General features: G+C 30.2%; 1 protein-coding gene across 1 annotated transcript in view; it reads right to left on the bottom strand.

The window, feature by feature from the left end:
- The window catches only part of LOC114327843 (retinaldehyde-binding protein 1-like), a 230,194-nt gene extending 205,628 nt beyond the window's left edge, over window positions 1-24,566 (bottom strand). The window contains exon 1 of the mRNA XM_050657309.1: window positions 24,449-24,566. The gene's annotated coding sequence lies outside the window, so the exon portion shown is untranslated. The remainder of the gene's footprint in view (window positions 1-24,448) is intronic.
- Window positions 24,567-24,806: the final 240 nt, after the last annotated feature.

Genomic DNA, 24,806 nt, shown 5'->3' with positions numbered 1-24,806 from the left:
GTTAAGGGTATTCTAATGCGACCGATTTTACTGTGGTGATTACATTGTTGTCAAATCTTCCATTTTTCTGAAAATCTAATTAACTTTCTTAATTTAAATGCCATAATTTCGGAGTTATTGCTACATTTATTAGAAAAAGTTTAAACAAATTATAAAAATCATTCTTTTCAGCCCGGGTATATATCTGTGCTCTGTGCTGCCGTGCTAAGCCCAAAGGCGGGATCTGATTTTTCATCGAAAATAAGATTATTGTATTTTTAGGTAGAATAGGGTATTTAGTATATATTTATAAAGTCTTTGGAGTTATAGAAGCATTATATTTTAAATAAAATTGCAATTTTGTTAGCGGTATCTACACTTTTCAGTTAAAATACTAAGCAATTTGGCGGCAAATGTTAAATACTATGGCGTTTTGACGGTATCTGCTACAGTTGCCGTCCATATACATTAGCATATTGCAATTACCGCTAATCTACTTTCAAGAATTCTACGTCTACATTTAGAAACCGCCAAATCGCCTTAGTATTACAAAGTAAATTCGGCCTAACTTTACAAGGTTAAATTATTGTGTTAGTTAAAAGAGTTGTGTTAGTAAAAGAAATAATTAGCGAGGATGGTAAGAACTTTTCGAGATTATTATATCTATTGAAATATATTTTCATTTTTTTTTATAGTATTTCAAGAATTAACCATTTATGTTGTCCTAAACAATATGAATCTGCGCCAAGTGGATGATTTATATGTATGTTTAAACCCTTTGTTAGGTTGCAACAACTAAATCAATGCAACCCATTGATTGCATTTTTTTTTATTTCAATACAAGCTATTATCATTGTTTAACTAGACAATGTCTAGTAGTCTAGTTATACAATGCTATTATAGATACGGGATTGTAGATTTGGGATATCTTTACCTAATCTTTTGAGAATCCTTTACATAAATTTTATACAAAAATGTTGGTTTTATTCCTTTATAAATTTTCTAAGAATGCGTCAGGTACCTGGATAATGATCCAAAAATTTGTTTGCAAGAAACAAAATAAAAATAGCTGAGAAGACAAAGTCAAAAGTATGGTTTACAATCACAATCACATTTACAGTTGAAGAATTCTTTAAAACGCAGATGTTTAAACAGCTATAATAATCTGAACGGATTCTGGTTTTTCGTTGTATAAGTACAGTTCTGCCCAAATTATTAGACGCACTATAAAAGATTTTATATAAAATGATAATTATGAGGTAATACCATTGTAATACTAAATAGGTTTTGTGTATGCACCGGACACAAGGTATGGTGTTCGATTGTCTATTAAATTGTCTATATTGAATCGCAAATAGAACATTAATATTAATGAAGCAATATGTATTTATTGACTCTTGAAAGAAAACAGGTATAACACAACTAAATATTGTCAATTTGTTGTTGTCATATTGTGAGTAGATAACCAAAGTTACTACGACTACAGAGATAGGGAAATCAATGTGTTAGAGAGAGAAGTACCTTTCCAATGAGTAAGAGTGAGATAGATGCTGACGTCACAAGGAATCTTCCATAATGGAATCTACCATAGTTATTTTCCGCTAGATGGCGCCACCAATTCGCCATTTTTATTCCAATCCGCCATTTTTATTCCCATTCACCATTTTTATTCCAATTCGTCATTTTTATTCCAATTTGCCTTGACACAGTCATTACGTCGAAGAAATCTACCATAGTTTAGCTATTATCCGCTAGTTGGCGCTATTTTTAAATTAAAATAGTAAATAAATTAAAAATAAAACAATTTTCCGTTCTGTGCTAGTCGCCACGCTCTTCTTCTTTTTGTCAACTGTCTATTCTTCTTCTTTTACATAATATGTTATTTAAGCCAGTCACGTGCAGAAATCTAAGCTCTACGTGTTGCATACTATATTTTATCTACGACCGATAATTTAGTATATTTAAGCGATGGTGACATCTCGTTAGCATTGGTCTGATTATAGATTGTCATACGTTAAAGGTGTGGGGAGTATCGAATATGTTATTTAATCCATAAACTAACCGTTACGAGTTGCATACTATATTTTATCTACGACCATAAAATAATGTGTTATTTAAACCAGTCACGTGAAGAAATCTAAGCTTTACGAGTTGCATACTATATTTTATCTACAACCGTAACATAATTTAGTATGTTTAAACGATGGTCTGATTGGAGATTGTGATACGTTAAAGGTGTGGGGAGTATCGATTATGTTATTTAATCAATAAACTAACCGTTACGAGCTGCATACTATATTTTATCTACGACCATAAAATAATATGGTATTTAAACCAGTCACGTGCAGAAATCTAAGCTTTACGAGTTGCATACTATATTTTATCTACGACCGTAACATAATTTATGTTTAAGTGATGGTGTAATAGAAAAATTAAACATCATGTCATAAAGGCATTAGATATGAATCTTTACTAATACAATAAACATAACATCATGCCATAAAGACATTAGATACAAATGATTTAACCACCAGACACAGAAAAATCAAATAGAGCAGAATGTTAAAAAGGAGTTCTGTATCTTCGGTCCTCTTGGTGCAATAGGGACATACGAATTCTCAAATGATACGATTTAACCAATAGAGTTCAGTGACAGAAAAATAAAATACATCATGTCAAAAGGGTCTTAGATACGTATTTTCCGTCCAATCGTAACTTACAGTACCTCAACCAATAAAATACAATGGCATAAAAATCAAATACATCAGCATGTCAAAAAGGCTTTAGTATTTTCTTTTCTACTGAGAAACATCCAAATCTTTCGTAAAATATTATACACGGGCGTTCTTTCTATATGTCCAAACTAGTAAACCTCTTATTTTTAACACGCAACTCTCAATATTTACATTATTTCTTCCTAGAAAATATCAGTGTATCAAAATGGAATACAAATATATGCAAACCACCAATTGCTAAATCTATCATTATATCGCTAATACCTAAAATACATATCAGATAAATTCTTTCGCTAAGTCCAAACCACCGATATTTCTCACATTATTTTCAAACCAGATTTAGAGTTCTAGTCAAGCATAAAAATCAAATACATCAGCATGTCAAAAGGGTTTTAGTATTTTCGTTTCTATTAAGAAACATCCAAACTTTTCGTGTACTATCGTGTTGTATACTTTTGTACACTATTGGTTTTTATAATTTGTTTAAATTTTTTTAATAAATGTAGCAATAACTTCGAAATTATGGCATTTAGTTGTAGGGAAAATAACATGAAAAATAATCAGTATTTCTTTAGGACTTCAAAACTCAAATAACGACTTCTTGTCCTATTAGAAATACGGAATTGGATTTCCAGAAAAACGGAAAATCTGACAACAATGTAATTGTCACTATAATATAGACCGCCTCAGAAAATTCATACCCATCAAAATCTATAAAAATCTTGCAAGCCGTTTCCGAGATAATTGAGTGTTTCCATACATAAAACTCACTCTGTATGCAAACCAGATTTAGAGTTCTAGTCAGACATAAAAATCAAATACATCAGCATGTCAAAAGGGCTTTATTATTTTCGTTTTTACTGAGAAACATCCAAATCTTTCGTACTCTATTATACACAGGCGTTCTTTCATTATGTCCAAACTAGTAAACCTCTTATTTTTACCATGCAACTCTCAATATTTACATTATCTCTCCCTAGGTGCAAAATGTCAGTATATGAAGCATAAATATATGCAAGCCACTAATTGCTAAATCTATCATTATATCGATAATACCTACAATACATATCAGATAAATTCTTTCGCTAAGTCCAAACCACCGATATTTCTCATATTATTTTCAAACCAGATTTAGAGTTCTAATCAGTTGGAGAATACAAATTTTTGTTATAAAGTACGTTTTAAATGTGATCTCAAATAAAATCCCATGCATAAAACAAATTGAATTCATCGATATGAAAAAGAACTTCGACTTAGTGCAATATAAATGACAAAGACAAAAAATATATCTAAAAGGAAGATATCTAATAGAAATAGGTCGCAAATTTTCAAAGCAAAAGTCTTTTAGTATAATTAGAGTAATCCGATTGAGAAAATTACTTATTATGGGTATACACAAGTTAATAATAAGCAAAAAATCGAACTTCTATTGATCCAATCAAAAAAAATCAAATACATTTGTACTATGAGAATGATCTCCGAAAGGGAAATCGATAGGTCAAAATAAACTAATTTTAAAGTAAAAATGTGGCTTATTCACAATAAAAATAATAAATAATAAATTTTCTTGCGCTCCTTATTGTTTTACGAAAGATACAAAAAAAACACGAAAAATACACGATACGTAGGTAGAAAATAATGTCATTATTAATTATGACTTAATCATTCTTTCGAATGTTTTTAGTACGCATGACTCTAAGAATTTACCCTGGTATGATTCTGGTTTCGAAGGATCTTTGGACGGTTTTAAAATAATTCGAACTAGGTGTCGAAGGATCTTTGGACGGTTTTAAAATAATTCGAACTAAATATATTCTTACCAACCATCTGGAAACTTAAGGTGTGTGTCGATATAATTCTTTATTTGCACTAACGCCATTACTACAATCGGAAATTTTCTTAATCATTCTATAAGTACAGTATTTTAATTGCATTTTAAACAGGTTTCTAATTCACTTATGGAAAAATTAGAATTAGAATCAGAATCAGATTAGAACTTTCATATTGTGATACATTTGTATATGGAAGAAAATAATACGGTATGTATAAGATACAAAATTCAAGCATTGGAAAAGCCATACAAGAGGCACACCAAATTCAAAAATCTTGACTATTTCGTCTAAACATGAATTAAAATTTCTAGTTCTATCTTCTAGCTTCTCATCCAGCTTGAAATAGGATATTAGTATTCATATTTATTATTTCAAAATTTTAAGATATCGTGTCTTTTGTTGTAGGTATACTGTCACATTTTCAATACATATTACCCAATTTTTACTTACCCATCATCGAGTTAATTTATAAATGCAATAAGTAACTCCTTAAGATATTATGCTTTCAAAAAACGCTACCAACCAATCTCCTTCATATTGGCTAGTTTCAAATGTATTTCTACAATTACACCATTATTTGCCGAAATATTTTAAAGCAGTGTTGACAACGTCTAAAAAACTGTACATAATTTGGTACATAAATATCAAAAATGATGATCAAAATTGCTTTTATTAGATGATTATTAGCTCTCTTTATCCAGCTTAACAAAATGAGAAAAGTGCTCTGCACAAGAGATCTAAGGTTAGAGCTAAGAATAAGGTTGGCTAGGTGCTACGTTTTCTCGACTCTGTTTTACGGAATGGAAGCTTGGACCTTGAATGCTGCATCAATGAAAAAACTGGAATCATTCGAGATGTGGGTATATAGAAGAATTCTAAAAATATCATGGACAGAACACGTCACAAACAAAGAGGTTCTGAGAAAGATGAACAAAGAAATGGAAGTCTTAAATACAATTAAAACCAGAAAATTGGAATATCTCGGACATATTACACGTGGAGAGAGATACAACTTGCTCCAACTCATTATGCAGGGAAAGATTCAAGGAAAAAGAAGCATAGGGAGACGCAGAATATCGTGGCTGCGCAACCTGAGAGAATGGTACGGATGTACATCAAACGAACTTTTCAGAGCAGCTGTCTCCAAGGTCCGAATAGCTATGATGATTGCCGACCTCCGTCGCGGAGATGGCACTTGAAGAAGAAGATCCAGCTAAAATAAAATAAATAAAGAACTTACATCGTCATATCCATATACTGTTTTGAAAACCGAGGACTTGGAAGCTCCAATAAGTCATAACTCGAAGTTTGAAATAGTAAATAGTATATCAGTGAATGTTTATGCTTTGGAATTAAATCAAGTTAAGGAAAAATAATTTTACGAATTAGTGCCTGCTTGCCTAAACAAAACAAACTTGATAGACATGTAAATTTGAATCTTATTCAGGATAAATATTTTCTAAAATTAAATGATTACCTACGACTCTCATCGTAGTGACGATGGAAATATTGAAATAAAATATCATTACTTCTGGAAAAAAAGGTGTCTAGGTTGTTACACTATATAACCAAAAAAGAAAACTAATTCACCCAGATTTATTGGAAAAATTTACTGTTTCACCGTATCATTAAAATCTTACAAAAAAAGAAATATCGAATTAAATAAACAATACATAATAGAACTAAGAAGTAAATTACGAATATCAGAGTGCATGAGATACGAAATAAACATCTTACAAGCAAAACTATCGATACAACAAATACATATTATATACATTATTCACTTGAAAATTTTAAAGTAATGTTGGCTGAATGTCCAAGAAACTGAGTATATTTAGCCTCTTTTACAATATTTCTGAAAAACTTCAACGAATTTGTCTATTTAGCGAAAAAAAAATCTAATTCACGCAGTTTTATCGGAAAACTTTGCTATTTACCATTTTTATTCACTGTCTTTTTAATCTGTTGAGTAACATCTTTAATTTATTTTGATTTTTAAGAAGTTTTCTAACCTCCTCTAATTACGATTTTTTGTAGAATTTGGACTGGTTGTATTGAATTATGATAGGTATGTGTATCTGATTACGCAATAATTTCAAAGAGACATTCTTTGTAGCTTAGTATAAATTGGTCTTCTAATACTAAAATATTATAAAAAAATAATAGAGTAAAGCAATACAGGAGACTTAAAAAAGGTTTAAAATCTCATGAAATCTTGTTTATTTAGTCTAAACATGAATTAAAATTTATATTGTTCATACTTATTATTTCAAGAATTTTAAGATCGTTTCTAATTATACATCATCCAGTTAATTTATAAATTATGAAATAGGTATCACTATGATATATTATGCAGCAATAACTATGTTTTCAAAAACTATACCAACCAATCTCTTTCATTCTGACGATGTATTTATACAATTACAACATTATTTACTTAAAAAGTTTAAAGCAATGTTGGCTGAATGCCCAAAAAACTGAGTATATTTAGCCTATTTTACAATATTTCTGAAAAACTTCAACGAATTTTTCTATTTACCGAAAAAAAAATCTAATTCACACAGTTTTATTGGAAAAATTTACTATTTCACCATTTTATTCACTGTCTTTTTAATCTGTTGAGTAACATCTTTAATTTATTTTGATTTTTATGAAGTTGTCTAACCTCGTGTAATTACGATTTTTTTGTAGAATTTGGATTGGTTTTATAGGATTATGATAGGTATGTGTATCTGAAAACACAATAATTCCAAAGAGACATTCGTTGTAGCTTAGTGTAAATTGGTCTTCTAATACTAAAACATTATAAAACATAATAGATTAAAGTAATACAGGAGACTTAAAAAAGTGTTAAAATCTCATGGTACAAAAAAGAAAATGTCTCGAGTGTGAATTTAAAAATGGAGTTACTACAAAAAAGAAGATGGTACATACCTTTGAATATTAAAAAATATTTGAAAAATTTTAATTTTTTTTGTAGATTGTGTAGTTAATACTAAAAATTAGTAAGGAAATAAAAATGATTATAAATTAAAAAAATCTTCGACGTTTGTTCTTAGAGCATGTGAAACATTAATAATTACCAAAAAATTTCAGTAGGTACCTTTAAATATTAAAAGTATTTGAAAAATTTTAATTTTTGTAGATTGTGTAGTTAATACTAAAAAATTAGTATGGAAATAAAAATACATATCAATTAAAAAAAATCTTCAGCGTTTGTTCTTAGAGCGTAGTTCGAGTATGCCCGAACTTTCCCGATCCCCAATATATCTACTTTTTCTTGTAGTGCTCATCCATTTTGGATGTTGACGATTATCCTAGAAATATATACTTTGCATACTAATGTACTGAAAAGATTTGTAGTTGTTGTGCTGCACCACATATATAGATTTTTTAGCCAGAAAATCCTTCACCTTCCTGGTTTTCTTCTACTTTTCTCTGTAAAATTAGTTGCAGCAGTTCATATCTTCGCTCTTTCTTACAATGTGTCGGATGTATTCGATTTTAACTGTTTTATTGTGGGTACCAGCTCTTTTTCTTTTTTAATTCTTAATAAAATAATCTAATTAGTTATGTGATCTGAGTAAGATATATACAAAAATAAGAAAAAAATGTTTTATTTCTTTGGAATAAAATAAAAAAGCCAAGTTGGTTGACTGGTTTAAAGTATTGCAGTGCAGGGGATTTGAACCTATGATCCAACACTTACTTATTTTCAATGCAATGTAACAAAGTCTTAAATCGCTCGACCAACGTGGCTTTGGAACTTTGCTCTAAAAAACAACGATGATATTCACATGTTATGACATTCCTATTGACAATAAAAAGAAATAAAATGTTTTTCAAATAATATTTTATTCAAAATACTGTTATTTAGAGTGTGAGCTTTATGATTATAAATAAAAAAATCTTTGACGTTTGTTCTTAGAGCATGTGAAACATTAATAATTACCAAAAAATTACGGTACCTTTAAATATTAAAAGTATTTGAAAAATTTTAATTTTTGTAGATTGTGTAGTTAATACCAAAAATTAGTGTGGAAATAAAAATAAATATCAACTAAAAAAAAATTTTCAGCGTTTGTTCTTAGAGCGTAGTTCGAGTATGCCCGAACTTTCCCGATTTCCCAATATTAGCTGTGAGTTTTGGCTTAGGATACCCATATAAAAAGCATGGAAAACGAAAAGTTTCAGCGTTTGTTCTTAGAGCGTAGTTCGAGTATGCCCGAACTTTCCCGATTTCCCAATATTAGCTGTGAGTTTTGGCATAGGATACCCATATAAAAAGCATGGAAAACGGAAAGTTTACCTTGGACAAGTGACGCCGTCACTTGTCCAAGGTAAACTTTCCGTTTTCCATGCTTTTTATATGGGTATCCTATGCCAAAACTCACAGCTAATATTGGGAAATCGGGAAAGTTCGGGCATACTCGAACTACGCTCTAAGAACAAACGCTGAAACTTTTCGTTTTCCATGCTTTTTATATGGGTATCCTAAGCCAAAACTCACAGCTAATATTGGGAAATCGGGAAAGTTCGGGCATACTCGAACTACGCTCTAAGAACAAACGCTGAAAATTTTTTTTTAGTTGATATTTATTTTTATTTCCACACTAATTTTTGGTATTAACTACACAATCTACAAAAATTAAAATTTTTCAAATACTTTTAATATTTAAAGGTACCGTAATTTTTTGGTAATTATTAATGTTTCACATGCTCTAAGAACAAACGTCAAAGATTTTTTTATTTATAATCATAAAGCTCACACTCTAAATAACAGTATTTTGAATAAAATATTATTTGAAAAACATTTTATTTCTTTTTATTGTCAATAGGAATGCCATAACATGTGAATATCATCGTTGTTTTTTAGAGCAAAGTTCCAAAGCCACGTTGGTCGAGCGATTTAAGACTTTGTTACATTGCATTGAAAATAAGTAAGTGTTGGATCATAGGTTCAAATCCCCTGCACTGCAATACTTTAAACCAGTCAACCAACTTGGCTTTTTTATTTTATTCCAAAGAAATAAAACATTTTTTTCTTATTTTTGTATATATCTTACTCAGATCACATAACTAATTAGATTATTTTATTAAGAATTAAAAAAGAAAAAGAGCTGGTACCCACAATAAAACAGTTAAAATCGAATACATCCGACACATTGTAAGAAAGAGCGAAGATATGAACTGCTGCAACTAATTTTACAGAGAAAAGTAGAAGAAAACCAGGAAGGTGAAGGATTTTCTGGCTAAAAAATCTATATATGTGGTGCAGCACAACAACTACAAATCTTTTCAGTACATTAGTATGCAAAGTATATATTTCTAGGATAATCGTCAACATCCAAAATGGATGAGCACTACAAGAAGAAGTAGATATATTGGGGATCGGGAAAGTTCGGGCATACTCGAACTACGCTCTAAGAACAAACGCTGAAGATTTTTTTTAATTGATATGTATTTTTATTTCCATACTAATTTTTTAGTATTAACTACACAATCTACAAAAATTAAAATTTTTCAAATACTTTTAATATTTAAAGGTACCTACTGAAATTTTTTGGTAATTATTAATGTTTCACATGCTCTAAGAACAAACGTCGAAGATTTTTTTAATTTATAATCATTTTTATTTCCTTACTAATTTTTAGTATTAACTACACAATCTACAAAAAAAATTAAAATTTTTCAAATATTTTTTAATATTCAAAGGTATGTACCATCTTCTTTTTTGTAGTAACTCCATTTTTAAATTCACACTCGAGACATTTTCTTTTTTGTACCATGAGATTTTAACACTTTTTTAAGTCTCCTGTATTACTTTAATCTATTATGTTTTATAATGTTTTAGTATTAGAAGACCAATTTACACTAAGCTACAACGAATGTCTCTTTGGAATTATTGTGTTTTCAGATACACATACCTATCATAATCCTATAAAACCAATCCAAATTCTACAAAAAAATCGTAATTACACGAGGTTAGACAACTTCATAAAAATCAAAATAAATTAAAGATGTTACTCAACAGATTAAAAAGACAGTGAATAAAATGGTGAAATAGTAAATTTTTCCAATAAAACTGTGTGAATTAGATTTTTTTTTCGGTAAATAGAAAAATTCGTTGAAGTTTTTCAGAAATATTGTAAAATAGGCTAAATATACTCAGTTTTTTGGGCATTCAGCCAACATTGCTTTAAACTTTTTAAGTAAATAATGTTGTAATTGTATAAATACATCGTCAGAATGAAAGAGATTGGTTGGTATAGTTTTTGAAAACATAGTTATTGCTGCATAATATATCATAGTGATACCTATTTCATAATTTATAAATTAACTGGATGATGGATAATTAGAAACGATCTTAAAATTCTTGAAATAATAAGTATGAACAGTATAAATTTTAATTCATGTTTAGACTAAATAAACAAGATTTCATGAGATTTTAAACCTTTTTTAAGTCTCCTGTATTGCTTTACTCTATTATTTTTTTATAATATTTTAGTATTAGAAGACCAATTTATACTAAGCTACAAAGAATGTCTCTTTGAAATTATTGCGTAATCAGATACACATACCTATCATAATTCAATACAACCAGTCCAAATTCTACAAAAAATCGTAATTAGAGGAGGTTAGAAAACTTCTTAAAAATCAAAATAAATTAAAGATGTTACTCAACAGATTAAAAAGACAGTGAATAAAAATGGTAAATAGCAAAGTTTTCCGATAAAACTGCGTGAATTAGATTTTTTTTTCGCTAAATAGACAAATTCGTTGAAGTTTTTCAGAAATATTGTAAAAGAGGCTAAATATACTCAGTTTCTTGGACATTCAGCCAACATTACTTTAAAATTTTCAAGTGAATAATGTATATAATATGTATTTGTTGTATCGATAGTTTTGCTTGTAAGATGTTTATTTCGTATCTCATGCACTCTGATATTCGTAATTTACTTCTTAGTTCTATTATGTATTGTTTATTTAATTCGATATTTCTTTTTTTGTAAGATTTTAATGATACGGTGAAACAGTAAATTTTTCCAATAAATCTGGGTGAATTAGTTTTCTTTTTTGGTTATATAGTGTAACAACCTAGACACCTTTTTTTCCAGAAGTAATGATATTTTATTTCAATATTTCCATCGTCACTACGATGAGAGTCGTAGGTAATCATTTAATTTTAGAAAATATTTATCCTGAATAAGATTCAAATTTACATGTCTATCAAGTTTGTTTTGTTTAGGCAAGCAGGCACTAATTCGTAAAATTATTTTTCCTTAACTTGATTTAATTCCAAAGCATAAACATTCACTGATATACTATTTACTATTTCAAACTTCGAGTTATGACTTATTGGAGCTTCCAAGTCCTCGGTTTTCAAAACAGTATATGGATATGACGATGTAAGTTCTTTATTTATTTTATTTTAGCTGGATCTTCTTCTTCAAGTGCCATCTCCGCGACGGAGGTCGGCAATCATCATAGCTATTCGGACCTTGGAGACAGCTGCTCTGAAAAGTTCGTTTGATGTACATCCGTACCATTCTCTCAGGTTGCGCAGCCACGATATTCTGCGTCTCCCTATGCTTCTTTTTCCTTGAATCTTTCCCTGCATAATGAGTTGGAGCAAGTTGTATCTCTCTCCACGTGTAATATGTCCGAGATATTCCAATTTTCTGGTTTTAATTGTATTTAAGACTTCCATTTCTTTGTTCATCTTTCTCAGAACCTCTTTGTTTGTGACGTGTTCTGTCCATGATATTTTTAGAATTCTTCTATATACCCACATCTCGAATGATTCCAGTTTTTTCATTGATGCAGCATTCAAGGTCCAAGCTTCCATTCCGTAAAACAGAGTCGAGAAAACGTAGCACCTAGCCAACCTTATTCTTAGCTCTAACCTTAGATCTCTTGTGCAGAGCACTTTTCTCATTTTGTTAAGCTGGATAAAGAGAGCTAATAATCATCTAATAAAAGCAATTTTGATCATCATTTTTGATATTTATGTACCAAATTATGTACAGTTTTTTAGACGTTGTCAACACTGCTTTAAAATATTTCGGCAAATAATGGTGTAATTGTAGAAATACATTTGAAACTAGCCAATATGAAGGAGATTGGTTGGTAGCGTTTTTTGAAAGCATAATATCTTAAGGAGTTACTTATTGCATTTATAAATTAACTCGATGATGGGTAAGTAAAAATTGGGTAATATGTATTGAAAATGTGACAGTATACCTACAACAAAAGACACGATATCTTAAAATTTTGAAATAATAAATATGAATACTAATATCCTATTTCAAGCTGGATGAGAAGCTAGAAGATAGAACTAGAAATTTTAATTCATGTTTAGACGAAATAGTCAAGATTTTTGAATTTGGTGTGCCTCTTGTATGGCTTTTCCAATGCTTGAATTTTGTATCTTATACATACCGTATTATTTTCTTCCATATACAAATGTATCACAATATGAAAGTTCTAATCTGATTCTGATTCTAATTCTAATTTTTCCATAAGTGAATTAGAAACCTGTTTAAAATGCAATTAAAATACTGTACTTATAGAATGATTAAGAAAATTTCCGATTGTAGTAATGGCGTTAGTGCAAATAAAGAATTATATCGACACACACCTTAAGTTTCCAGATGGTTGGTAAGAATATATTTAGTTCGAATTATTTTAAAACCGTCCAAAGATCCTTCGACACCTAGTTCGAATTATTTTAAAACCGTCCAAAGATCCTTCGAAACCAGAATCATACCAGGGTAAATTCTTAGAGTCATGCGTACTAAAAACATTCGAAAGAATGATTAAGTCATAATTAATAATGACATTATTTTCTACCTACGTATCGTGTATTTTTCGTGTTTTTTTTGTATCTTTCGTAAAACAATAAGGAGCGCAAGAAAATTTATTATTTATTATTTTTATTGTGAATAAGCCACATTTTTACTTTAAAATTAGTTTATTTTGACCTATCGATTTCCCTTTCGGAGATCATTCTCATAGTACAAATGTATTTGATTTTTTTTGATTGGATCAATAGAAGTTCGATTTTTTGCTTATTATTAACTTGTGTATACCCATAATAAGTAATTTTCTCAATCGGATTACTCTAATTATACTAAAAGACTTTTGCTTTGAAAATTTGCGACCTATTTCTATTAGATATCTTCCTTTTAGATATATTTTTTGTCTTTGTCATTTATATTGCACTAAGTCGAAGTTCTTTTTCATATCGATGAATTCAATTTGTTTTATGCATGGGATTTTATTTGAGATCACATTTAAAACGTACTTTATAACAAAAATTTGTATTCTCCAACTGATTAGAACTCTAAATCTGGTTTGAAAATAATATGAGAAATATCGGTGGTTTGGACTTAGCGAAAGAATTTATCTGATATGTATTGTAGGTATTATCGATATAATGATAGATTTAGCAATTAGTGGCTTGCATATATTTATGCTTCATATACTGACATTTTGCACCTAGGGAGAGATAATGTAAATATTGAGAGTTGCATGGTAAAAATAAGAGGTTTACTAGTTTGGACATAATGAAAGAACGCCTGTGTATAATAGAGTACGAAAGATTTGGATGTTTCTCAGTAAAAACGAAAATAATAAAGCCCTTTTGACATGCTGATGTATTTGATTTTTATGTCTGACTAGAACTCTAAATCTGGTTTGCATACAGAGTGAGTTTTATGTATGGAAACACTCAATTATCTCGGAAACGGCTTGCAAGATTTTTATAGATTTTGATGGGTATGAATTTTCTGAGGCGGTCTATATTATAGTGACAATTACATTGTTGTCAGATTTTCCGTTTTTCTGGAAATCCAATTCCGTATTTCTAATAGGACAAGAAGTCGTTATTTGAGTTTTGAAGTCCTAAAGAAATACTGATTATTTTTCATGTTATTTTCCCTACAACTAAATGCCATAATTTCGAAGTTATTGCTACATTTATTAAAAAAATTTAAACAAATTATAAAAACCAATAGTGTACAAAAGTATACAACACGATAGTATACGAAAAGTTTGGATGTTTCTTAATAGAAACGAAAATACTAAAACCCTTTTGACATGCTGATGTATTTGATTTTTATGCTTGACTAGAACTCTAAATCTGGTTTGAAAATAATGTGAGAAATATCGGTGGTTTGGACTTAGCGAAAGAATTTATCTGATATGTATTTTAGGTATTAGCGATATAATGATAGATTTAGCAATTGGTGGTTTGCATATATTTGTATTCCATTTTGATACACTGATATTTTCTAGGAAGAAATAATGTAAATATTGAGAGTTGCGTGTTAAAAATAAGAGGTTTACTAGTTTGGACATATAGAAAGAACGCCCGTGTATAATATTTTACGAAAGATTTGGATGTTTCTCAGTAGAAAAGAAAATACTAAAGCCTTTTTGACATGCTGATGTATTTGATTTTTATGCCATTGTATTTTATTGGTTGAGGTACTGTAAGTTACGATTGGACGGAAAATACGTATCTAAGACCCTTTTGACATGATGTATTTTATTTTTCTGTCACTGAACTCTATTGGTTAAATCGTATCATTTGAGAATTCGTATGTCCCTATTGCACCAAGAGGACCGAAGATACAGAACTCCTTTTTAACATTCTGCTCTATTTGATTTTTCTGTGTCTGGTGGTTAAATCATTTGTATCTAATGTCTTTATGGCATGATGTTATGTTTATTGTATTAGTAAAGATTCATATCTAATGCCTTTATGACATGATGTTTAATTTTTCTATTACACCATCACTTAAACATATAATTCACATCACTTAAACATAAATTATGTTACGGTCGTAGATAAAATATAGTATGCAACTCGTAAAGCTTAGATTTCTGCACGTGACTGGTTTAAATACCATATTATTTTATGGTCGTAGATAAAATATAGTATGCAGCTCGTAACGGTTAGTTTATTGATTAAATAACATAATCGATACTCCCCACACCTTTAACGTATCACAATCTCCAATCAGACCATCGTTTAAACATACTAAATTATGTTACGGTTGTAGATAAAATATAGTATGCAACTCGTAAAGCTTAGATTTCTTCACGTGACTGGTTTAAATAACACATTATTTTATGGTCGTAGATAAAATATAGTATGCAACTCGTAACGGTTAGTTTATGGATTAAATAACATATTCGATACTCCCCACACCTTTAACGTATGACAATCTATAATCAGACCAATGCTAACGAGATGTCACCATCGCTTAAATATACTAAATTATCGGTCGTAGATAAAATATAGTATGCAACACGTAGAGCTTAGATTTCTGCACGTGACTGGCTTAAATAACATATTATGTAAAAGAAGAAGAATAGACAGTTGACAAAAAGAAGAAGAGCGTGGCGACTAGCACAGAACGGAAAATTGTTTTATTTTTAATTTATTTACTATTTTAATTTAAAAATAGCGCCAACTAGCGGATAATAGCTAAACTATGGTAGATTTCTTCGACGTAATGACTGTGTCAAGGCAAATTGGAATAAAAATGACGAATTGGAATAAAAATGGTGAATGGGAATAAAAATGGCGGATTGGAATAAAAATGGCGAATTGGTGGCGCCATCTAGCGGAAAATAACTATGGTAGATTCCATTATGGAAGATTCCTTGTGACGTCAGCATCTATCTCACTCTTACTCATTGGAAAGGTACTTCTCTCTCTAACACATTGATTTCCCTATCTCTGTAGTCGTAGTAACTTTGGTTATCTACTATTGTGGCTCAACAAAATAATAACATTTAATAGTACTTTAATTCTTTCAATTTAATAAACTGGAATACACAGAAAACCTTTCTATTTCATATCAATCACAACTGTAAACCACATACTGCTAATAGGCTTAGTTTTATAGTAAGTTTTGATAAAACGTTTTAGCGGTATCTACCTCTTTTTATATAAAACTTTGTTTTAAAATATAATTAACGGTTCCCTTAATAAACTGGGGCATATATCCATGCATAAAAACTATTAGCTAGTCCATAAATCCCTAACGGGCCCAAATTTTAGCATTCAATTTTGAAATCGATTTTGCCACCATTTTCTCAAATGTTAGTTACCGCCTTTGGGCCTAGCACGGCAGTGTGCGTAAAGAGAGTTTAGTCCTAAAACACCGTTTTGAGATAAACGCGTTTAAAGTTTGCAACGTCCCGTGGCGCACTTCGTCCCGTGGCGCACTTAATAACTCATTAGTGTACAGTGTGTTAAGTCCCAAAATTGTGGTACTTAACACACTGAGTCTTCCTGTTTCTTAAATAATCATGCGTCTAATTTCAGGACTTAACACGCTTTACACATATTGTTTTTCATTAATATCTCAGTTTAGAAATTGAATTGGACTTGACAAATTATACACACCTGTAGATATCAAATTCTAACATACACATAGTGTATTTTCTAATTTCGACCATTTTTGGACTTAACTCGCTTTACGCACAGAGCACAGATATTATTTTAGGTTTTTTGGATCATTAGGAACAAAAAAGGTATATTTTAATTTTCCTTAAGTTAATCATTTCCGAAATCAAACAAATGAAATAGAGAATGTGGAAAAATCCCCTTACGAATAATTCACACATCCACCATTTCGGGCTGGGAAAAATTTTTTGAATAGAATCAAAGACCCAAACACCAGTTCTTAGAAATGTGTTTCGCCCTCTTCAACCTCCCTGGGCTCGTCGGTAAAGATGAGAGGTTGAATATCTTTAGACACATTCCAATCAAAAAACAACATCCGAGTCCTAGACATAGCAGGAGCGTAAATCTACGCCCAACCTGAAAATGTCAGTCTCAAGTTTTAATTCCCTAATTACTTTAGAGTAAGTAAGATAATGTTTATGAAAAAACAAAAGATGTAGATCTTTGAAACACACTCAGTGATCAAAAGATCCACAGGTACTGGTTTAACGACCACTCGTACGAAATCAAACAAATGAAATAGAGAATGTGGAAAAATCCCCTTACGAATAATTCACACATCCACCATTTCGGGCTGGGAAATTTTTTTTGAATAGAATCAAAGACCCAAACACCAGTTCTTAGAAATGTGTTTCGCCCTCTTCAACCTCCCTGGGCTCGTCGGTAAAGATGAGAGGTTGAATATCTTTAGACACCGAAATGGTGGATGTGTGAATTATTCGTAAGGGGATTTTTCCACATTCTCTATTTCATTTGTTTGATTTCGTACGAGTGGTCGTTAAACCAGTACCTGTGGATCTTTTGATCACTGAGTGTGTTTCAAAGATCTACATCTTTTGTTTTTTCATAAACATTATCTTACTTACTCTAAAGTAATTAGGGAATTAAAACTTGAGACTGACATTTTCAGGTTGGGCGTAGATTTACGCTCCTGCTATGTCTAGGACTCGGATGTTGTTTTTTGATTGGAATGTGTCTAAAGATATTCAACCTCTCATCTTTACCGACGAGCCCAGGGAGGTTGAAGAGGGCGAAACACATTTCTAAGAACTGGTGTTTGGGTCTTTGATTCTATTCAAAAAATTTTTCCCAGCCCGAAATGGTGGATGTGTGAATTATTCGTAAGGGGATTTTTCCACATTCTCTATTTCATTTGTTTGATTTCGTACGAGTGGTCGTTAAACCAGTACCTGTGGATCTTTTGATCACTGAGTGTGTTTCAAAGATCTACATCTTTTGTTTTTTCATAAACATTATCTTACTTACTCTAAAGTAATTAGGGAATTAAAACTTGAGACTGACATTTTCAGGTTGGGCGTAGATTTACGCTCCTGCTATGTCTAGGACTCGGATGTTGTTTTTTGATTGGAATGTGTCTAAAGATATTCAACCTCTCATCTTTACCGACGAGCCCAGGGAGGTTGAAGAGGGCGAAACACATTTCTAAGAACTGGTGTTTGGGTCTTTGATTCTATTCAAAAAAATTTTCCCAGCCCGAAATGGTGGATATGTGAATTATTCGTAAGGGGATTTTTCCACATTCTCTATTTCATTTGTTTGATTTCGTACGAGTGGTCGTTAAACCAGTACCTGTGGATCTTTTGATCACTGAGTGTGTTTCAAAGATCTACATCTTTTGTTTTTTCATAATCATTTCCGAGTTATAAACAATTAAAAATTGAAAAAAATCGAAAAATTACGATTTTTAAGGTTCAAAAACACAAGTAAAAAAATCAATTTTTAAAATTACGAAGTACTTAAATTTAAGGTCAAACCTTCTTCTATGAGATTCTTATAAGAATTTTTGGCACGTTTTATTGTAAAACATTGTTATTTTTATTGTTAATGAAGCGCATGTGAGAGGACGGGCGATCGGGCTGCATTACCAACTGAAACAAAATATTTTAAAATTAAATAAGACCAAATCATTTATAGGTAGGTGATACAATAAGGTTTTCACTTGACTTTAGATACTTCGAAGTTTCAAAAATAATATTTTCTACTGTGTTTTTAAACCTATAAAATCGTAATTTCTCGATTTTTTTCAATTTTAAATTGTTTATACCTCGGAAATGATTAAATGAGCTTTTTTGTTCCCAATGATGGGATTAAAAAAATTATTCCAAATGACTGGGTCACAAAAAAAATGATTTTTACAATTTGTTTAAATTTTTTTTAATAAATGTAGCAATAACTCCGAAATTATGGCATTTATGTAGAGGAAATCTAACATGAAAAATAATCAGTATTTCTTAGGCACTTCAAAACGCAAAAAAATATAGTGTTCCATTTAAAATTAAAAGTTCATTAGATTTCCAGAAAAACGGAAGATTTGACAACAATGTAATTACCACTATAACATCGGCCGTATTAGAATACCCTTAACCACCAAACCTATAAAAATCCTTCCAGCGGTTTCCGAGAAATTACCGTGTTTCGATATTTTCTCGCTACCGTGTATAATTAATTCTAACGGGATTAAACAGGACTGCATCCTTTCGACATTAATTTTCAACATATTTTATAAAGGAACAAATATTCTAGAGGCACTGGAAAAATACAATAAAGGCATCAAGAATTAGTAATCTTTGATAGTAATACTGGTCGCTATCAAAAATTTGTAGATGATGTTCATATATCATCTACCTATATAAAATTAATATAGAAGTAAAAACTTCAATTTGTATATTGGTATAAAAAATGTTATTAAACCTTTTTTAAAAGTGTCGTCCAAATTAATTAAAGCATAACATTTTCTATCTGATTCAGATCAACCTTGGTGCATGAAATATACGTACATAATAGAGTTACTACTACAGGCAACCAATTTCGACTAACATCAACAGAACAAAAACTAAACCGATGATGGTTAGTTAAAAAAACCGTTCAAAACATCGATTTGCTTATTGAATCCGAACTATACGCTCTGAGCTTCGCTGGTGTCGCTCCTAGCGGTTACTAATTCAACTTTTACTGGTAATTTTTAAATTTATTATTTAATTGTTATCGCTTAATATTTACAACGCAAAAAAGTAATTAAATTGTAATCGATTTTTTTAAGATTTTTCTAATCATTTTGACGTTCTATTGATAAAATATCAATTTCTTACTTCGGATACTTTGAAAATAATCGTGTAGATGGCGCTAAGATTATAATGGATTATTTATAATTAGATATTACGGAACATTAAAAAAACTTAAATTCAGTATTTAAAACGTAAGTATATTTAAGGTAAAAATATATACCACAGCTTTGACCAACTAATATTGTTTATAATTAATGTTTTTAATTTTAATTTTAAATTAATCGCTTTGACATTTATGTCAAATTTCCGGTAAACGTTTACAAACTTGTCACTACTGGCGTTCGCGAATTTGTAAATATCCCCTCTACGTACGAGCTCACAGCGTATATACATAATAGAAAGAGTACATCGATTCAAATATCTGGAATACACACTAAATAATAAGCGTGATTATTTCATTCATAGGAGATTCTGACCAATAGAAAGCTACAGACATGCAAATTAAGGTGATAATTTTTGATAATCTCCCGTCGTTAAGCATATTACGTCAGATGCTCTTCGTTGCTACGAAAAAATACATTCAGTGACATTAATGACAAATGTTTTAAACATTATAAAAGTGATGACTTTCAACCGTCAAATACATATTTATAACAACTGTGTGTTTAATTTCACTAATTGGTACTTAATAAAAAAAAAGAAATAACTCAAAAAAACACAGTTTGTGGGAATTTGCAGTCAAAGTTTTTAAGTTTTGCACAGTAGAGGTTAAAAATTCATTTCACAAAAATCATACGGGTTAGAGGAATTCTAAAGGTTGGTGTGGAGAGTTTAATTAGTAAGCTCTTAGATTTTAGAAAATGCTAATCCTCTCGTCTATTGTTAAGGGTGCAAATGTGTTGTTCTTTTGATAGTTTATAGTTATTTCACTTTATGATTAAACATATATTCTGCGCCGATGAAATAATTCTACATGATGCTCTTTTATTGCTAAATGAACTGTCATGTAAAATAAACAATTAGGTTTGTTGCAGTTTTGATGTAAAAAAACTTAACACTGAATTAATCCTAGTTGTTTCTATATTTTCTTAAACACAAAATGAATTTTCGTTTTCTTTATAATAAAATACTGATTATTCGTTTATTTATCTTTATTAACAAAATTGCCTGTTTACAAAATTAAACTAAAACATAAGTAACACTGTAATAATACAATGAAAAGATGTTAATACATTTTAAAAAATAAACCGAAAATATAAAATAGATTGTTTCAAGAAACTTGTGTGGCTACTTTCAAATATGGCACAACGTTTATCTTAGAACTATGAATTAAAAAAACGATTAAATTATTGAATTATAAAATTGGGAGTAAAAAGAAGGAACCAATCCTTTAGATAGCAATGCTTGCAAATCTTTCCGTTTGTTTGTACTCAATTTTTGTTTTTTTGTATAGGCGGGTTTGAGTGCTATTTCCGTTATTGATCCTATTTTTTTTTCGTTTGTTCCTTATATCTACCTGTTTATAAGTCTCATTATTGTATGATATCTTATAAAAAAATATGTAGGATTATCTTTGTTCATTTGTATTGCTTTGATTTCGTTTCAGTTAACATTTTCTCCCTCAGTATTAATCGTAAAGTTATACCCCAATTATTTTTGCAAACCTTTTAAATCATAAAATGATCAGTAATTCATCTCGTGCACAATTAAAGGTGGGTTCGATTTTCTAACATTCCTTGTTAAAGTTACATATTGGTCTGGAGTGTAAATAGATCCAGATTTCAAGCTCTTTTTAACTTCTTTCTCAATAAGACTGTGCCCACTATCGGCTCCGTTCTGACTGTGGCCCCTTATTAAAAATTTATGTGTCATTCTCTTAATTTTTAACGTGTGCACAGCGAATAAATACAGCTGAGTTATATACTTATTCTTGTTTTGGCCACAGCAATTGTCTGAATAGAATATGACTTCTTTTTCACCATCGCCCTCTTCACTTATATTTTTAAAATAGGCCCATATGCAAGAACCGATTTCTATGGAGCCTCGTTTTGCATCACATTTAGATAAAAAATAACAGTGTACATTTTTATATGCCTGCTTAGATTTTTTCCGTCAGTTCCGACACCGTTAAATTGTAACAGTTCAGTTTTGATTTATAATAAAATGAAGAAGACTGACCTGTATGCCATTGCAGCACAACTAGCTACCCTTTAATTTTAGGCTGACTTTGTTTCGGTCATTTAATTTCTCAGCCCTTCTCCAGTTTTTTTTTAAATTTGATTTATATTTTTGCTCCAGGTCTTTATTTTCATTAACATTTTAATTGTTCTAGGTATTACACAGATCGCATTGATCTTTTTTATTTGGTTGGAAGAAACCGATATTAAATTCAGTCGTAAATATTTTATAATAGGTAATATATGTACCAATTTATTTATTGTTCCGCTCTTGTTCTAATTTAAAATCATTGTATAAATCTTTAATGGTTTTGCTGCCTTCTATGTATTCTCTTGAAGTAGCAGCGCGTAGGCAGTGAGTCAACCCTTGGTATAGAATTAATATGCCCCTTGATGTCGGTTATCAGTTCGGGATCATTTTTTCTGTGCTTGCCATGTTTTTCTCTTAAATCATCCAGTGCAAAACCATTTGCATCAATCTTGGTCTGTATTGTAAAAATCATGCGGTCAGAAATATCTAAAGTTGATTTAAAAAATGTTTGACATCTCTAATTTTGACATCATTTATAACAAAATGGAAAGCCTGGTTGCAGCGCCTAGGATTCTCAGCGTTTGTGTACCTGTACTTAGGTTGAATATCATCCATACAAAAATGTATGTATGCTCTTTGCTTTAGCAAACTGCCCAATTCCCAGAACTTGCAAAAAATACCATATCTGTTTGCTGTATTGATATTCTCAGAGGACTTAAGTCTGCCCTTTTCGGTACATGGCTCTTTCAGACAACGAGCGGGGATAGTTTTTTTTTTTATTTTTTGACATAGATACGTAAGTTTACTATTATTATGTAAGATACTACTACTGTTTGATAGAAACAAGTAAAAGCATTAGTTTATAATAAAAAAATGTGTATTTATACATATATTAAAGAAACACAAATTGAAACTTACTTCTTCCGTAGTTTCACATTTATTATTAACGGGTTTTTCATTGATGGAATTATTATTCAATGAGGAATTTTTCGCTACTAATCCAAGTATTTTTGTGCTCTAGACTAGAAGACGCAACTCTAAAAAAAGAGTATAAATATTATACCGGTTAGTTATACAAGAAGCTGATAGTCAACAAGAATCTAATTAAATTGGATTATCAAAAAATAAGTACATAAGTATCAATGCGAACATCAAACCATTGCATATTAAAAATATTACTATTACAATAATTATTGTTGATTTTATAATAAAGTAAAACAAGTCAAAAACGTGAAGGTTTCTAACTACCTATCTAATAAAATAATAGCAGAATATTGAAATAATACTTATTGTACTTTAGTAATTTTTTAAATTTTTAATTAGAAACTGCATAAAGTTGAAATAATACGGCACGTAATAAGAAATAATTTCTACTAAAATGAACTAACTCATAAATGAACTAACAAATCTTCAACTAGTTTTCTAATAAAGTGAAATAAATCTGAAAGAATACACTTCTCTAAAAAGCGATAGCAAATAATATACTTACTCGTTAGTAAAACACAGAATTATTTCGTATTGTATCACTTTCTTTGAAAATACCGGATATCTTACCTCCAAACACAGCCGGAGTATAACTGAATTCCACCACTTTACGAGTACCGGTTTGTGCAAAGGCGTTAGTAAAAAAGAGCGGGAAAATCACTTATCTTTCTCATTTTCATCATTTTAACCTGGCTGTTAAACGGAACAGGTTCTTCTCGTCTAGTTATTTCACTTTATGATTAAATCTCGAAAACCATGAATTTTGAGTTATTTCGCTTTCTTATTAAAGGTGCGAATATATAAATTACAATAAAATTTTGGTTTTGAACAGTTTTATTCATGAAATAATCGCAACAAATTGCACTCGAACTCTAAAATTAATATAGAATTTTTGCCCTCGTGACACTTTGACATAATTTCACTCGCCTTCGGCTCGTGAAATTAAAACTGCCAAAGTGACACTCGGGAAAAATTCAATAATTTTAGAGCTCTTGTGCAATTACTACTGACAATTGCACAGAGACTAAGATTAGAAATTGAAGTACATAGCAAGATCTTGATTCATATTTAGGAACCTCTTAAGCAACTGCAACCTATAGTCTAACCCAAATCTTTGTATTAAATAATATTAAGTGTAATTTATCGAAAAATATAGATAAATATTCTTAGCAAATATAAATATAAAAATAAAATAATTACCTGGTAAAAAGCAACTAAAATTTTTGGAAGAGATCACACAAAACAAATCACATTTTAGTCAAATATTTAAAATTTAGTTCATTGTCACAAAAGCAAATTTTTAAATTGACCTTCCTATTTGAACGAAGCATTCCACATAATGAAGTTAAGCGTGGCAGCAATTTTTCACTTTAAAACGTAAGTCTCGTTTCATTCACTGAGGCACTAAATGAAATGAATGGTGTGGATCTAATTTTAATATTACGAATTTGATAAAGACGGTTTGATTTTAAGGAATGATACTACTGGCAAATTAAGACAAATTATAACCAATGAATATTTTTAATAAATAATTATTAATATCAACATTTGGCTGTAC

This window comes from Diabrotica virgifera, chromosome 7 (assembly GCF_917563875.1).
Source record: "Diabrotica virgifera virgifera chromosome 7, PGI_DIABVI_V3a".
Classification (NCBI taxonomy): Eukaryota; Metazoa; Arthropoda; class Insecta; order Coleoptera; family Chrysomelidae; genus Diabrotica; species Diabrotica virgifera.
This window is presented reverse-complemented; position numbering and strand designations above follow the sequence as displayed.